The sequence below is a fragment of the Streptopelia decaocto genome (assembly GCF_964273445.1).
Source record: "Streptopelia decaocto genome assembly, chromosome: 6".
Taxonomy (NCBI): Eukaryota; Metazoa; Chordata; class Aves; order Columbiformes; family Columbidae; genus Streptopelia; species Streptopelia decaocto.
The window spans coordinates 33788087-33805690 of record NC_138660.1 but is presented as its reverse complement, the minus strand read 5'-3'; the positions used below and the strand labels follow the sequence as shown (position 1 = coordinate 33805690).

The 17604-nt window shown below is 49.1% G+C and overlaps 1 protein-coding gene across 1 annotated transcript in view; it reads left to right on the top strand.

Moving 5' to 3' along the window:
• The first annotated feature begins 398 nt into the window (after window positions 1-398).
• SH3BP4 (SH3 domain binding protein 4) overlaps window positions 399-17604 on the top strand; it is a 37924-nt gene continuing 20718 nt past the window's right edge. Inside the window, exon 1 of the mRNA XM_082056972.1 lies at window positions 399-494. The gene's annotated coding sequence lies outside the window, so the exon portion shown is untranslated. The remainder of the gene's footprint in view (window positions 495-17604) is intronic.

Sequence of the window (17604 nt, the reverse complement as noted above, 5' to 3'; positions counted from 1 at the left end):
TCCTGTGTGTATGTGATTTGTACTCTCCCACACACGTCAGCTCTCCTGCAAGGCTGCTGTCGCACACCCACTCTGCACGAGGACTGAGCTTTGCACAAGCACTTCATAGAGGGAACTACCTTTTGCACACGCGCTTTGCACGATGGCCGCCCCCTTGCACAAGGTGCTCTTGCACCCCACGTGCGTGCGCGCTTTGCACGACGGCCGCCCCTTGCACAAGGACACTCCCTGCACACACGTGTTTTGCACGAGGACCGCCCCTTGCATAAGGACAGTCCTTCCCCCCCTTGCCAAGGATGGCTGTCGCCCCCCCTCCTCCGCTCTCTATAAGGACACCCCCTCCCACCCGCGCAGCTGCACGCGCTCTCCCCCGCCCCCCCACCGCGGGCGGCCCCGCCCCATGACGTCAGCGCTGGCGCGGGGCGGGCAGTGCGAGCCGGGAGCAGAGCGGGGTCGGGTCTCGGTCTCGGTCTCGGTCCCGCCGCCGGTGCCAGGTAAGCGACGCGCTGCGGGGAGCGGGAGGGGCACCGCTGGCGGGAGCGGCTGCCCCGCTGTCTGCGGCTCCGCCGGGGGCTCCCGGCACCGCCCCGCTGCCAGGGAAAAGTTTGCGGCGGCGCCGGGCGGGCGAGCGAGCGGGAGGAGTCGTGTTCCCCCGCCTCGGCGGGGAGGTTGCGTCTGAGCTCGGCCGGTGCGGGCAGCCCGGCTCCGCGCCTCCGGCTGCTCCGGCCGGGCGGTGATAGGGCGTGGGGCGCTCCGGGGCCGGTTGCGCCCTGCGGGTATGCAACAGCGTGCGGGTCTGTGTGCGTGTGCAACGCTGGGCGAGTGTGAGTGGAGCGTGTGCAGTGCTACGTGTGTGCACATCATATGCATCGCCCTGCAAGCGTGCGTCGCTGTATGCATGTGTGCTCATATACGTGTGTCAGCCCCATGTGCGCGGGAGCTGGGGGAGCCCAGCTGCCATAGGGTGGGAGCCGCCTCAGCAGCGTCTGCTCCGGGTGGTCTGTCCCATCCCCGCTGCCCCACAGAGATGTCTGCTGCCAGAAACTTTTGCTTGCTTCCCGATCATCGTATGCTTTAGGGGGGCTTGCTCCACCCAACCAGCACTCAGTGCTTGCAAGCCTGGCCCCAGCAGCCTGCCTGTTGTCCCCCAGGTCTTGCTGGTGCTGCCAGGAGGCTCAGGTTCGATGGGGGTCAGGTCCTAGGATTGGCACCCCTGCACCCAGTGGGGAGCCCTGGACAGCCAGGCGGACGCCAGGGGCTTTGTGCTTGACGGTGTGACCGGGTGTACTCTGGGGACAACGCACAATTGTTTCCTGGCCTGCAAACTTGTAGCAATGTCTTACGGCTGAGGCTGGAGGGAGGCTGGGCTGGCTTTTCTTTCTTTTCTTATCGGCCACAGGTGGGCTGTTCCCTGGGAGTTCGGGGCTTTTTTTTTTTTTTTTTTTTAAATAGCATTGCACCAGCTGTGCCTGGCATTTATTTTCTGGGAGGGTTTGCCTGGTCGGGACTCACCGGTGTCATGGGGTTGCTGACCTTTTTGCTCCTTGCTGGCTGCCCCGGGGGAGTTTGTTTTGTGAGCAGGCAATGCTATTCAAGGCTTGGTTTACAGCCGTTCCTGCATCACTGTTGCTCCCAGGCCTGAGTTTGCTGGAAGAAGTGGACTCCTGCAGGTGTGTTACAGGGAGGCATGAATTGGTGGTGATGTGTTGCAGCCTTGGGCTCAGGTACTGGGGTACCCATTCAGGTTTTTTTGGGATCCCCGTCTATAAAGATGTTCAGGAGTAAACACCTCAGCAACGAGGTCAGCTCAGCTGTACTTACGCTCAGAGCAACTTGGGTACAAAGGGGACAGTGATGCGGTTTTGCGCATCCCTTAACCCCTGTTTCTCCCCTAGATAAGCCACGTTGCATCAGGCCCAGAGGTGTAAAGGGCTGTGGGATACAAGAGCATGCAAATACCTAGCATCGCATCTGTGCTCTGTCAGGGGGATGCTGAGGAATCATCTGTAATTGCCCATCACCTCCCCTCCGGCCTCCCTCTCCTGGCTAATACTACCTGAGATTTGCAGTAATTTAAGTTAGGGCTGTTAATGAGCAGAGTGGCAGCTGGGGTAGAAGTTGAAGTTGTGTTGACATCTGTGTCTAGATAGCAAAACATCCCCCTCCACTCTGGAAAAAGGACTCATCCTTTATTTCCTGGTGTCTTAACTGCAGCAGTGGGATGCTTTGGTTTGCTTAAAAACAAACAAACAAACAAAAAGGTACTGAAAATAACATGCCTTATAGCTCTGAATATCTGTATCTTGTCCTAGCTCTTGCTCCTGTGTAGCAGGTCAGTACCGGACGCTGTATGGGTGCCCTCGTGCAACATCTCTGGTAACAGCTTTTCCTCTCTTTTCTGCTTTTTTTTTTCCTCACCCTTTCCAGCAGTTAGGTGCTCACACAGGAATGCTGTGCTCTACAGCGGGCTTTACCCTCTCTGGCTGTAAGCAGCAAGCAGATGCAGGTGCCCACAGTGCTTGCTGGTGCCCCATGCCATGGACCTGCAGCCTCCTACTGAGCGTGTGTCCTCCTGGATGGGGATTTTTTGCTGGCAAAGATGCCAGCTTTATATATATATATATATATATATATATATGTATTTCCAAAATAATTCTGGTTGGGATGAGGAAGAGAGTGTGCTTTTCAAAAATAGCAGCGGCGTTACTTTTAATCAAATAAAGCCTGAGCAGTGTGGTGCTGCGTGGAGTGATTGCAGCCGTTGCTTGCCTCTGTACTTGACATCCTAATTATGTTTTCATTTTAATGAGAAGAAAACTATTTGTGAAGCAAAATATTTATTTTAGCCTGGTGGGGTTGTTCAGAAGAGCTTGTATCTATGCTAAGGAGGTGGTTTAGACGCTGCATTTTTTTAAATGAGAGAAACATTTAAATACAGCAAGAAGCTTTTCATCACAGAAGCCTGTCTGCACAAAGGAGCTACCAGCTGTAGAGGTCAGGATGTGAAGGGGAATTTGCATTCTCCTTATTTTTCTCATTTTCAAGAGGCCCTGAAAGTTGCCTCACCTCCTGGCTTGGTGGGTGGATTTCTGACAGCAGGTGAAGCAGAAATGAATGCAAATAACCTTGCCTTGGAGTCTCTCAACCTTAGTTTGGCACGGGTCTTTTCTTTCCTTTCACAAATTCATTCTGAAAACATCTGAGCTCTGCAGAATTCCCCGGAGGCTCCCAATTAGATGCTGAGGAGGTGGGATGGGTTTCCAGCAGGTCGAGGTTTGCTATCCCTACAAAAGTTGTGCTTTGGGTTGGTAGGGCTGGCTGTAATGCTGCTTGACCAAGAGTGGTACTGGGTGTTCAAGCACCCAGCAGCATCGCAGAGGGATGCCCATGGTGGAGGATGGGTGTCCATGCTGGTGGAGGGGTACCCCAAACAGGGGGCTGGACATCTGTTCCACACTGGCTGTGGATTGCAACTCTTGGAGGAGTTTTGTGGCCAAACATTGACTTTCCTGGTGACCAGTGGCAAGCTGAGTTTGAAAGAGGGGGATCAATCAATATTTGTACTTATTAACAATAATATATATGTTGCAATGTATACAGTGAAATGTTCTTCAGTACTAAACCCTTGCGGGGCTTTCAGTCTGGTTTGCTATTGAAGTTTTCTCAGATGGGACCTCCTGGTGGTGATGGGATGGGGGCAAATGTCAGGTTTCATAGGTGGCTTCGGTAGCGTCGTGCATGTGTTGCTGTGTATGTTAAACAGCTTGCTTCTCACGTTGTTGTAACACTCCAGGTGCAGTACTAGGCTGGTGGGTTTGTTGCAGTGGGATTTTTATGTATACTGCCTGGGGTGGGAGATGCAGAAAGGTGTTTGTTGGGAGCAACGTGTGACTGCAAAGCTGGGTGCTGCTTGAGGTGTCCTGCCCTGCTGGGTTACCAGAGGCATCTCTGCTGTCAACACCAGCTGACGGACCCATTACGGACCCTGCTCCGTAAAATTTGCAGAATGAGGTTTGAGCTTAAAAAGCATAAAACGAGCCCCCGTTGTTTCATACAGGACCTGAGCTCCTGGGTCAGAGCGTGCTCCTGGTCCCTGTGCAAGCGGAGGATGCTTTGCTTTTGCTTTCTTGTTGTGAGCATGATGCAAACAATCCCTGTGTTAACCCTGACAAGGGGCCAGCGTTTGGGCACATGGCTGTCATTGTTTGAGGACGTTGAAAGCACCATGCCAGCCTTGGCTAGGGCAGGGAGCACATGGACCTCTTGGTGCTGACACAGGGGAAAAACCTTCTGCCCGTGGTGGATGTGACTTGGAAGCAAACCCTTGTGAGGGTCAGTGAGACCCTGGGGTGTGCTGGGGGGCAGTGTGGGGGCTTGTTCTGTGCAAAGAGGATGAGTCTGATTTCTCTCCTTACAGGACCCAAAGGGGTGGTATGGGGATGCAAGGACAGCCTTGCTTCTTCCTTATAAAGCTGCAGGGTTTATTAAATTCAAAAGTGAAAATCTTCGTGGCCATAAATAATGTTTGTTTTTTTAATAAATAAGAAGGGAGAAAGCACTTGCAGGACCTGTAACTTTGGCTGATGGGAGCAGATCCTCCAGTGGGCACATGCATGTCCTGACAAGCCCCTTTCCTTCCAGCACAAAGCCTTGGCTTTCTAGACGAGGCAGAGAGACTTGTTCCCAGCAGGCTTGATGGTCTCATCTGTTTTTTGTCTAATGCTCAAGTGATGCCTCAGTTCCAGTAACACCAAAACCGTCCGCAGAGCCATGCTGAGGCATAATTTTGGAGGACACCTGCAGCATCACTCCCCTTCCATGCAGCCTTGGGTCCTTAATTTCTCCCAGTGGTCCTTGGAGTCAAATGATTTTGCTGTATTTCTGCTCTCTTGGGCTTGTAAAGAAAAGCAGGAGAGTATGGGGAAGAGGGTGTATACTGATGGCTCACAGCAAAGGGAAAATGAAGGAGCACATGAAATCCCTTTGCTGCTCGGGGTGGTTTGCAGATCTGGCAGGCAGCCATCCTCCCCCTGTGTGTGTTGATGGTGTTTCCAGGGTGAAAGTCCGTTTTTTGATGGGTCATAGAGCCGACTGTAAAACTTCCTATTTTCTTTCATCCCATCCTTGGATTCACATTTTTCTTCTGAAATCACTGGTCTCCTATGAGCAGCATCTACTCTCTTTAATCTCATTTTTTTTGAGGAAACTTAGCACTGTCTACGGGCTGGCCAGTCTGCTGCTCCTCCATTATGAACCCCTTGGCTAGTCTGCCCTCCACCACCCACACAAAGTATTTCTAATTTTAGCTTGATTTCATTTGCATTTGTACAAGTGTTTTTTTGTGCCGAGAGGTAGTCATTCCCAGCTGGCGTATCAACGGGCTGCTGAGGAGCATAACGCTTCCATTACTAACAGAAGAAAATGAATTGCAGGTCCTAGGGCTAAGTGTTCCTGCGAGCTCCTACGCGAATAGTTGCTCCTTCTCTGTCTGGACGAGGTGTTGCTTCAGACCCATCAGCAGGAAGGCGGTGCACATTGCATCCCATCTCTTTGCCAGCGATGGCTCGGCTGACGCACGCCGTTTGCATGTGTAGATGATGGATGTGCAAGCAACTTCATAGCCTCTAACCTTTATATATTAAAATACAAAGCTGGAAGGTGGCTGAGTCACTTTTTTTTTTTGTAACCTCTTCTGTGTTTCTTCATCATCTGTGTGTCTTTGCGCAAATTGGAGGGACAGTAATAATGCATGTCTGGTTTGCAGTCCTGTTAAACTATGGGGAGAAAGCTTCAATAATAATAATAATGTGAAAGCTGTTCCTTTTCACAGTGCTCTGTAGGCTCTGAAGTTGCTTCCTCTGCCCCCTTCTCCTGCCCCACAGGAGCATCCCATCGTTTTTGAGAGGGGAGATCGCTGCCACAAAGCAAAACCAGATGTTTTCCAGCTGACTTAAGAAACACCCTTTCGATGCAGCAAAGAAACACGGCTGCAGTATGTAGTTGTTAGGCTGGGTTGCTCATCCCATGCTGCAAACAAGCCCTGTGCAAAGCTATCGGTTCCCTCTCCCCAGCTTGCATGGTAAATCGAGCAGCCTTTGTGCCTGGCCAGCCTGACCACGCTGCCTGTATAAAGTGCTTTAAGTTGTCTTTTAAGGGGAAAGCATTAGCATGGTGTGCGGTCTTGTTTGAACACTGCTGGCTGTTTCCTTAGGAACAGAAAAGGCTCTTTTTTTTTTTTGCAGTTGAACAATGGTGTGTGCCCAGCTCAGTCAGCGGAAGAGCAAGGCAGGTGATGCTTTATGGTCACTGCTGCCCTTATCTTGCCAGTGAGCTGAGCAAGGGCTTTGCAGGGTTCATTGCCAGTTGCGATGATGGTCCGCTGTGTGTCCTGCTCAGGGCTGCAAGCGTGGTGGCATTTGCACCAGCAAAGTGTTTGGGCTCTTTGTGGGGAGCATGAGCCATGTTACGGTGAGTTAGGGAGAGTTGAATTGGAATAAGTCCATGGATGGGTTTGGTTGGACCTCTTGGCTGCAGATCAGCATCAGTGCAGATGTGGCTTTGGCAAGTGCCAGGGCTGCCTGGAGCATCCATCAGTTTACTCAGCATGGTGGAGAAGATGCTTGAGTTGTCTATCTAGAAAACACCTACACCAGGTAAAAGGTGGAGGAAAGGAGCATAAAGAGCAGGAATTTGAGTAACCAATGTGGTGGTTGCACAGGGAACTGAGACCAAAGTCTCCCAGGTCTCGCATGCCTCATGGAGTACAAATCTGTTCGAGCTGGGGTCGTGTCTTTGTGGGAGACGTTAAAGCTTTAGCTCGGGGTTATTCCCCACTGCCTTGCTGTCGTCTTTGTTCGCATCCGTTCCCAGAGCAGACGGGGGACGCTGGGTCCCTCAGCGCAAGGGCTACCACAGCTATAATTAAACAAAGAGAAACTTTTTATTTTTTTGTAACTGATCCAGCTTCCGGAAAATGGCAGCTAGCTGAAGGCAGGGAAACAAAACAAGCCTTCGCCCCGCCAGAAAACACGTCCTCACCTCTGTGGCATTTCCTTGCTTTCTTTCCCCCCTCGCCAGCCTCCCTCCCCAGCCCCTCGCATCCTGACCACTGCATTGAAAACCTGCCATCAGATTAGCTGTGCCGGGGTGGAGTCGCTCTCTGCCGGCATGAGAACTGTTTCCCAGCCGGCAGCGTCCATGCAAACTGAACCTTGGAAATTGCTCTTCTCTCTCCCACCCCAGACCCCTCCATGCATATTTATTTATCTATTTATTTATTTACCCTTTGCTCACAAACTCCATCATTAGCAATTTTTTTCCGTGCATGTGGCTGCACCTTTGGTGCAGATTGAGCTATTAAAGTCCTTAAGGAAGCACAGGGAACAGTTCCTAATGCATGTGGCATGGGAGCGAGCGGTCCTTTGCAATTCATTTGGCTTGGAGTTACAGAAAGGAGGAGGAGATGGGAGGAGGGTGCCTCCCACATAAAGAGGAGGAGATGGGAGGAGAGTACCTCCCACAAAAAGAGGAGGAGATCGGGGGAGGGAGGGGGGTGGGAGTGCTTTCCATAAAAAGAGGAGGAGATGGGAGGGGTGAATCCTGCAAAAAGAGAAGAGGTGTGAGGTGAGGGTGCATCCTGCAGCTTGTTTTCCTAAGCACTGGCTTCTCCTTACCTGTGGAAACTTGTCTGCAGATTTATTGGAGCAGCCTCCGGACAAGTGGTACCTCTGCAGGTACCTCCTCACCTTTGCTTGGACAGAGGAAGCCAAGTAGGTTTTTTGGGGTACGGGACTGAAAACACAGGTTTTCAGCAATGGGGTGGCTTGTTTGTTGTTTATTTGTTTTTGTACCAGCTTCCCAGGATGTGGCTCCTTTCCAACACTTTGTGGCAGCCGTCCTTCTTGTCAGGGAGCAAAACAGTGGCGGCCACAAAGCAAGCCTTTCTTTTGGCCTTTGCAAGCATTCTGCTTGGTTATCCCTGAGCAAGGGCTGTGGACAGACAAAGTATTTACTGTTCCTGGGAGATGGCGATTACCTTGTCAGTAAAACAGATAGCCCATGCTGCTGGCTCTGGCCTTGACCGGCTTATCATCATAAGAGTTACAGGCAGCATTGCTCGCTTCCCAGAGCTTGTCACAGCTGCTTTGCGCCACACTGGGGGAAAGATGCTCTGGGACTGGGACATCGGGGTGGTGGGTCTCCTCCTGGCACCATCCATCTGATACAGCGTTGCCTGAGTCTTCTCCATGCAGAGTCTGTCCTGCTTAACCTGGAGGTAAAAAATAGATTAAGGTTTGGGGTTTTTTCTGTGTTGTTTTGTGTTTGGGTTTTTTTTGTGGTGGGTTATTTTGTTTGGTTGGTTTTGGTTGTTTTTGTCAGTGAATGCTACCAAGAAGCAGCTTGGTGCCATCAGTAAGTGCTTCCAAGTAATTTTTCCACATGTCTCCTGCTGCTCCCGAGGTGTGGCATGTGCTCCCTGGAGAGAGCTGGAGCTGTGCACCTGAAAGTTAATCGCCGCTGAAAAACTCTTTAATTAACTCAATTAGCCAGACAGTCCATCTGGACTCTTGCAGTGACTGGTGAGATCTGGTGAAACAAGGTCACAACACCACCCCGAGGAGGTGGTGACGTGCCGTGGTCTCCAGTGCATCCCCACTTTTGGACCCGCAGGGAATGCAAGATGTTTTTCCCAGGAGGTGTGTAAAAATTCTGTGTTGACATTGAGCACAGATCCCAAATACTTTTGAGTAAGCAGGACTTGCTTTTCTTTCTTTTTTTTTTTTTTTTTTGCTTCTCTGCCTGATTTTCAGCACCTTGCCCTGCAAGAGGACAACCCTGCGGCTCCTCGGAGGTGCAACTGGCCAGAGCAGCTGGTGCCTCTCCAGCTCCTGCTCTGCCTATTAATAGGAGCTATTAAAATGTTCACCAAATCCAGGATGCAGGACATGACTGGGCATGGAAAAAGTGAGCAAAAAAAAAAAAGCTTTAGCCCAGCGTGCTGTTTGAGCAGAGGAATGCATGGGCCTGCAGCGGAGATTTGAGGAGGGTGGGCATTTAATCCCCTCTCTGCAAGTGCCCCGCATCAGGGGTGACCAGGTGTTTTAAACCCTTGCCTTACAAGTATCCCAGGGGAAAGCTGCTTGCCATTCTGCTGCTGGTTTTCCTGCTGTCCAGCTGTGATGGGAAACTCCAGCGCAGGCAGATGGAGATGCGTCTTTTAGGTAATGGGGAGGGATGTGTGTCCTCAAAGGTTTGTGTGCCTGCAGGTAATACTGGAGAGAAACTGAGGCACACACATTGCCTGGATTCATGTAGCAGTGTGATCTAATGGTCAGGTCCCAGTCTCTGTAGTCGTGATGCCTGTGCCTCCAAAAATGGACTCTAAAATAACTTCAAAAGTGCATTTGTGAGGGGGAAAAAAAAATAATGGTGTCCAAATTTCCATGTAGTCAGGCAGGATAAAAGGAATAAAAATGTTTGCAGTTTGGCCTAATTTTTGAGGGATTGTGACTGGAAAGCAGTGATGCTGGTTCTGCATCAGATGGTCCCCTTGCACAGAGAGGGAAGGGGAGGTGTTTTGCTTTGGGAAGGGGCAGCTGTTTCCCGGCTTAAGGCTGCTTTAAGGCAATTCAGTTTGTGAAAGCAGGGCAGAGGGTAATTCTCTGCAGGGAGGCTGGCAGGAGGTGATGCTACCCACGTGGTTGCCGTGGGATGTTTATATGCAGTGTCTTTCTTCAGAACAAGCATCCCTTGCATGGTGCTGGGGAGTCTCTCCTGGATGGTGTGGGGAGATCCCAGCTCATCCCTGGGTCCCAGGCAGTGCAAAGGCAGAGGAGTCAGCCTGATTTATTATTTTTGTGGGTTCCCCCCCACCCCGACTCCTTCTGTGGACGGGATATGTGGGAGTTATTTGGATGCAGAGGTCTAAGCCTGACCATTATAATGCCTACATAGCGCTGCAAGCACTTTATCCTCTTTTTTGACTTTTAAGTATAAAATCCTCATCCCTCTTCCCACAAAAAAATGTGAGTAATGTTAGAGAAATTTGGGATGAGGCCCAGCATACGATCGGATATCCGGCTAAGCATGTCTGACTTCTGAACTAAAAGCTCCCAAATGAATAACGTGGCAGAAGAAACAGCAGATTTTGAAGGATTGTATTTTGTGTTCTGCTTTCTCTCAAATCTTCGGTCTGTGAAACTTGGAGATGGCTGTTTTTGTCACCTTAGTATACTTGTTTTATATGGAAGTACTAATATGTTGCTTTTCCTGTTGAGAACAAAGCTGACAGTAGTAAACACTAAATTAAAAAAAAAATGAATACCAGCTGTCTTGTGAATGCACATGATATATTTTGGTTTATAGTCTTTATATGTGCTTGGTGAGTTGTACATATTGTTTACTGTGATAGTGCATGGTAAAAAAAGTTGGTTTCAGGGTAAAACTGGGGATTTGGGAGACTGAAATGCCAGTGGATGTCTGTCTTTTGGTTTTTCTTTTCTCATTCTGGACAGTGCCAAAAAAGTTTCCATTTCTTTCTTGTTGATCAAGTACACTCGTGTTGTTTGTCTAAATATAAATCTGTCCTAGTGCGTCAGCTGTGCCTGGGATTTCACTTCTTTCATGTGTCACTTCAAGTTTTAATTAAAAAAAAAAAAGTTCATTTGCATTGGTTTGATATTTAAGCTCTCTTTTCTCATCAAGAGCGTGTCTAATTCTGGCTTGACCCTGGTGCTTTGAGTGTAAAGTCCTGCAAGGCTGCACGTGGCATCAGCCGGCCATGCTGGAGAAAGCTCTTGCTGCCTCTTCTGCTTGTCCTTGCAGAGCTGCCCCAGTGCTGGCACCAAGATCTGCCGCATTTCTCAATGCGAGTGGCGTTGAGATATGGAAGAGCTTGATTCTACAGGGCAGAAAATCTGGGGTGTTGCTGTGAAAGATGCTGAGAAAAGGAGGTGTTGTCTAAGCGAAGATGGTGAAGATGGCCATGGGTGGTGCCCTGGCATGTTGATTGTACCTGCGATTGTCTTCTGTAGCCAAGAGCCTGCTTCTTGTAGGTTCCAACCCCTGCTTTAGATATGGAGCCAAAATTAAAATGCACACATTGCTGTGGTTGTCAGAGCAGCCTTGAAGCAGAGGTGGTGGTGGGATTGAAGTTACTTTCCACAGGAATCAATAAATGGAGCATGTTCTTTGCATATGGCCAACATGCATCTGACCCAATGCATCTGTCCCCGAATATGTGGGGCTTTTGAACCTGATTTTAGTCCGTACTTTCCAAAATGAGGTATTCTTCTAGAGACAGCAGACAAGCTTTGGGCTTTTCTGTATACCCCTGTCTGTCAGAAGCAGCTTTGTATTTTTTCCTTTGATATGGGCACTTTTGTGTTGACCTAAGACAACCCCATGCCATGGCTTATTGTGCTTTATCCCCAACTCAGGCTGCAATAATCCAAAATTTGTTCGTGTGGCTGTTACCACAGAAAGCTCAGTGGGGATGAATGGAGCACCCGGCTCTTGGGCTCAAACAGGAGCCTCTGAGGTTCCTCAAGACCTTGTGTCTTGGGTTTGAGGAGCAAGGGAGGTTCATCTCCTTAGAGCTTCGCCTGGGGCTGACTTACTGGAGATAGCAGAGAGGGAATAACTTGCCCTTTGGAAATATTCCCTCCACAGTGGCTTAGAGTTCCCTGTGTTTTAGGGGATGCTCCTGCAAAGAGGTATTGCTGTGATTTGCACGCATGGGAGGGTATTCTGTGTTTGCAAGAAGAACAATGCGGAAGGTTGCAGAAACTGGTTCCACTCAACCACAAAAGCTTTGCTTTATGCAGGAAAAGATCTACCATTATTTTAAGATGATGTTTAGGTGTCATTTACTTTTGCTTGTTGACTAAGGCTGCAAATACCATATCCGAAATTCAGCCCTGTTTCACCCTGACGATGAGAGCGATATTGAGCAAAGGTGAGATTTTTGTCAAATTTATGGAAATAACCATTTCTCTGCCTCTTGCTGAAGAGAGGCATCTTTCCCCAAAATGGCTTACCCCAAAGAAGGTTTTGTCCCAGCACAGAGAAGCAGTGTGTCTTTGACACTGCAACGGTGGAGGTTGTAGTCTCATTTCGTACCACGTTAATTTTGAGAGCGTCCAGACAAGGGCCTCAGGCATGTTTAACTGACGTAAAACTAAACAGTTCAAAGTGCGTAACTTTGTTTGCAGGTAAACCCTTCCAATAAACGCTTGGGTCTTAAAATGATGAAATTGGTTTCTTATCAGCCGTCTGACCCATGATGATGGGATAGAGCAACTTTTAACCTGGCAGGACCCAAACAGCAAACTGAAGCACAGACAGACAATCGGGTGGGTGGTGTTATTTTTTGTGGGTTTTCCTTCATGGCACCATCGATGTTATGGAAAGTGCTTGGAGCCACTGCTTGGATTATATCTGGCATCCCTCACCCCCGGGTTGTGTTCCTCGTAGTTAATTTGCAGGTTGCACAAAGCCTCTGTGCAGTTTGATGGGCTTTAATTTCAGGGGTAACTAATTAAACAAGCAGGTGTGGTGTTTGCTCATGTGTTGCATAAACACTGGCCTATTTTGGTTTATCTCAAACACTCTTCTGCCTGGCAGAGGTGGGTGTCTGCACCTGGAAAGCTAATTCTGTTCAATTCCCACCTGTGGACAACCACCAGTCTAAATTAAGGCAAGGTCTTTGCTGCTGAAAACTGCCTGAAATGAGCCATATGGTCTTTTGTGCCACTGTAATGAGTCTGGTGTTAAAAGCACACTATGAATTGAAGCAGGAATGCTTTCTGGAATGGGTATCCAGCTCACTGGATTTGCAGGTGAAATTGAATTGAAAAAACAATGCTTTTTGCAGCAAGTCCTAATCAGCACTCTGGGCTGGAGCAAGTGTGTGTCTTCATGTCCACTTCTTGCTTCATGCCTTCCAAATGGCATCATCACCTGGGGGTTTGCTGTCCAGGTATTGTACTGCTCCCAGCGAGCTTGCCCTCTTCCCAACATGGGTTCCTGGACCAGGGATGGGGTCAAATGTGGTGCATCCTGAGGAGCATCCCACCCACAGTCAGGTTTAACCCCACTGGTTGCTTTCCTGTGAGAAGACCATCGGCTCCAGCAAATGGCTAAGCTGCTTAAACCCAAGAATCATGGGGAAGCTGGTTTGGAAGTATTTGCCAAGGACAACTGTTTAAAAAACAAAAACAAATGAACAAAAAGAAGGAAACAGAAAGAAAAGGATGTTTTGAGGGAATTCATTGCAGTGTCCTGATTTCACTTGTTTCTGCTTACTCAGGCTCATTATGGTTTTTGGCTTCCATCAGCATTTTTTCATGTAGCTGAAAGTGTCATGTAATCCACCAACAGATCAGCACCCGGACTCATCAGCAAGGTGTGTAAGAACATTAGATGAGGGGTAAGCTTTCAAGTGAGCTCATTGCTCGAATGAATTCTTCAGTTTGATAACCCAAAGAGGTTTTATTAATGAGCTGGAGAATCTGGCTGCTAGGTGGTGGTTGCTCAGTGTCCATGGACATGCTTAGGCAGCGAGCTGGGAACAAAACCCCTCTTTTTTTCTTAAAATGGACATCTGACTGAGGTCAGGAGCAAGTCTAGGTGACCCAGGGGCTACCTGCCTACAAAGTCACCCTTTTGAGTGACCCATGGGTGGCTTCTGAGTGCCCATCCTGTCTGCACCATCTGTATCTTGAAAGCAGCACCCTAGTTTTAAATGATGACTTACCCTTTTGAAGGTAAGTCCAGAAGACTAAGCAGGACTGACTTTTTTTTCAGCCTTTGATGTTCTTTGTGTGAGGAAGTGGTCAGTGTGAGGATGATATGTCTTGGTGGAGTACTTGGGCAGGGGGAGCTGTATGGAGTTGGCTACATGTTGGTCTATGGACAAGTCAGAGCTAGCTCATCTCCAGAGCTTTTTGTTGTCCTCTCTGTGTGTTGCTGTACCAGTTATGATGCCAACCTCTCCATCCAGCAGCACGAGTGACTTTTCTGTGCCTGCCCTTCTCTGGTCATGCTGTTGGGACTGGTTTCCCAACATTGCAGCTGGGAACAAGGAGAGCACATGGCTATGCGCATTGCACCAGCAATTCAGCTGAGAGCAGCTACTTCTTTCCATCAGACAAAGATGAAATTAGTGAAGGGTGATGGCGACAGGGCACTGAAGTGTTGATGCAGTTAAAGCTCTGTCATCATCTCCACTTAGGGGAAGCACAGCTTTTCAGGGACTCATTTGCTTCAGCTTTTGACAGCTCTTGAAGTCCAAATTAGCATCCAAATTATCTGAGTAAGGAGACACTGCTGGGACTGTGGCCCTTACAGTGGCATGACAGTGTGTTGCTCCAAGACTTTATCAATGAAAGCCTTTTACCACATTTGGCTTTTTTGTTGCCATGGTTAATTTGATGTCCTGAGATGGGGAGGTGGGGTTTGAGTCGCTCCCCTCAAGTGCACCAGGTGTTAATGAGAGAGTTCTTGTAGTACCTATGGAGGCAGAAAACCATGTCCCCTCCTTTGTTTCATGTGGTTGCCCTTTGCCTGCTCAAGGCTGTTTCTTCTTCAAAAGTGTCTCCTGATGGCCAGCAGCTGGATTGTCACTCTGGAAATCTGGGTTTCATTTTCCCTCTGCCACAAATTGCCTGCATGAGCTTGTGATATTGCTTGATCTGGCTCAAATCTGAGTTTCCCTGGCTTGAAAAGCACTTGGTCCTTGCTTTTTGGCTCTGAGCATCCCTCAGGAGCAGTTTTGTTTTGGCTGTTGGCTGAGCTCTTGGGCTTGCAAAGGATTTTGAAGAGGCTGCAAGGGCTTAGAGAAAGAATGCGTTCTCCTTCCCTGGGCTCCTGTTCCCTCTAAGAGTTTTGAACTTGAATTTGTGTCTTTTATGTTTAACTCCTGGGAGTTCAACATATGATTTTAGGTTTTCATGTTTTTGTTGGTGCCCATGGGGACGTGGCTGGAACAGACTCCTCGCCCTGGCAAAAGAGGGTCCATCTGCCCCTCCCTGTTTAAAACAAAACAAACCTTTGGGACTGTCCTACCTGAAACAGTAGGCAGAAGCTAGATCAGGACTGAACTCTGCCTCTTCTGATTTGAGGGCCAGTGGACATCAGATGGTGCTGGTGAGAGCCCTTTCCTGATGAAGGTGGGTTTTCCATTGCCTGGGCAGCAGACATGTGAAGCTCCTTGCTGAAGGAACCATCTGTCTGTGCCCAGGTTTCAGCAGCATCAGCTGCACCAAGGACTGTGCCATGGGAGACATCCCTGTGCCTTATTTTTGTTGGAGGTGGCAGAGGGGGTGACTGGTCTCATAGCCCATGGTAGCCTTGAAACCACTAACAACTTTATTTACATCCCTGCTTTATTACTAGTACTGGTGTGTGTGCAATGGTTTTATTGCTGGGAAGCATTGCTGTCGGATAGTAGGACCTGGGCTATCAATTCAGGAGCACCCTTTTTATGGCTCTATAAACCTCATGAGGGTTCCTGTGATCTACAGCACAGGCACCGCCTTCCTACACTTGCAGACTTTTTAAACTTTTGCCACACTGGCACAGTTTTCAGTGATTTTTGGACTGGGGGTCTTTGAAGTTGCCATGGATGCTCGGAGTGGTACCTGCATCTTCAGGACCCTTCTGTGCCAGGGCAGTCAGCACATCAGTGCTGCTTTCTGCTTGGTCGCAAGCGGCTCTCAGGCTGTACCCAACCCAGTCTCTCTGCTTCTGCTTTCTCCTCTTGGTGGCTGATTGTGTGGGGTACTAGCAACCAAACTCAGTGGGTGAATACTGGGCTGGAAGCTGTGCTTGGTGGCAGCAGGAGGTCCTGCAGGGCAAGCTCTTTTCCCTTCCCCAGAGACGCCCCAGAGTCACTTGAAAGCCAGCTCTGAAGATGCATATCCAACAAGACTTGTGCTCTGAAGTTGCTGCTATAAAAGGAAACTTTTCTGTCCTCCTGCATCACTCGCAAAGGGTGACATCCCACCAGGGAGGCTGTAGCACATACCAGGTGCCAGCAGACACCTGCAGCAGTTGCTTAGCCATAATTACATTTTTTTAATCCCTTCTACCTCTTCACCATCAAACCTGCCGCATGTGGCTTGCAGTCACCTGGCAGCGGGCTCAGCTGGCAGGATCAGAGCCAAGCTTAAGTTTGTGGGCAGAAACTTCACCTAGGGCTTGGCATGGGCTGAAGGGGATGGCACAGCACAGGGCTGTGCTCTGCAGCTGGCTCTGCTGCCACTGCAATGCATGAGCAGGGGTGCTGCATGTGAGCATCCCCACCACTTGCTGTGCATGGTGGGGATCAAGTCCAGAGAAAACCCCTGGGAGCTGAGGGCACTGCAGGAGGGATGGGAGGTCCTGATACTTCTGCAAGTTCCTTCTTGTTTGCTAGCGAAGGGACTAAAATGATGTCTTCTGTTCTGATGCGTTGGCAGCTCCAAGTCTTGTTTGGGATAACGTGTTAATGTGCTCTTTCTAGTACAAAGAGCCTGTGTTTTTTGTTGTCTTTAGGGGTGGTTTATGTTTGGGTTGTTTTGTTTCTTTTTGTGGAAGATTAAAGCATTGGTTTGCAAACACAAATGGTAAAGTAGGAGAAGGAAATACAAGAAAGTGACGAGGTCAGGAATCACTAGGGTCAACTGGACATCACCAGGTGTTGACTGGCAGATGCTGGGCAGGAGGTCACTTGTTGGGTGTAAGTGATGAGGATGCACAGTCAAGGTGGTCTTTCCCAGTGCTGCATGTGCCCTGAGGGGACCTTGAGCCATGCTGCCCTGATCATTGCTTGCAAGTGGTGGATACACTACATGGGCACTCGTGGAAGTGGGGAGTCAGCCGTGATTTTCTGCTGAGTGAAAGTGTGTTGAGTGACTTAAGCCCAATGGCTTAAGGTTGTGTTGTAGCATAGTCATGAGGAAGCTCTTGAAGGTGAAGAATCTGCAGGGCAAAACCAATTGTGGTGACGGAATCTGGTTTGTGTTGGTGCTCCCAGGCACTGCCTGAGCAGGTGGTCATCAGCTCCTTCAGGGCTGGGGTGTCCCCTGGGTTTCCAGGACTCTCTTCTGTGACTGCTTCTGTGGTCTTGTGTTAAGGTTTTGTGACTGTGATAAAAGCAGTATTTTCAATAAATTCATTCTGTAGGATGATGTGCTCTGTGGGTAGGGCTGTGGCTCTGCAAAATGAATTTCTAGCTACAAAGAGTTAAATTCACTTGTGTTTAGGCAAAGCTCACTGTTTTTAAAAGAAACCTCCAAAAACACCTCTATGTTTGTAGGAGAAGGAAAAGGCAAATTAAAAGCCATTATCAACAAGTGCCTGGAGCTGGTTTTGGCTTTGGCATTGAGAGGTTGACAATTAATTTGAAGCTCTCCCCTTCCCACCTTCCAGTTTGTGGCCAAGGTTAAATGGATTTAAGATTTCCCCTGAATTTATACCATGGCCTTTGTGCTTGACCAGCTTTTTATGCACTCTCCAGTGAGAACAGGCATGCAGGTACGGTAGTTACTGCAAGGCTGATCCATCTTGTGTAACAGTGGCTCCTGTTGCTTATGCTTCCTGTGGGCATGTGTGCGCTCTGGT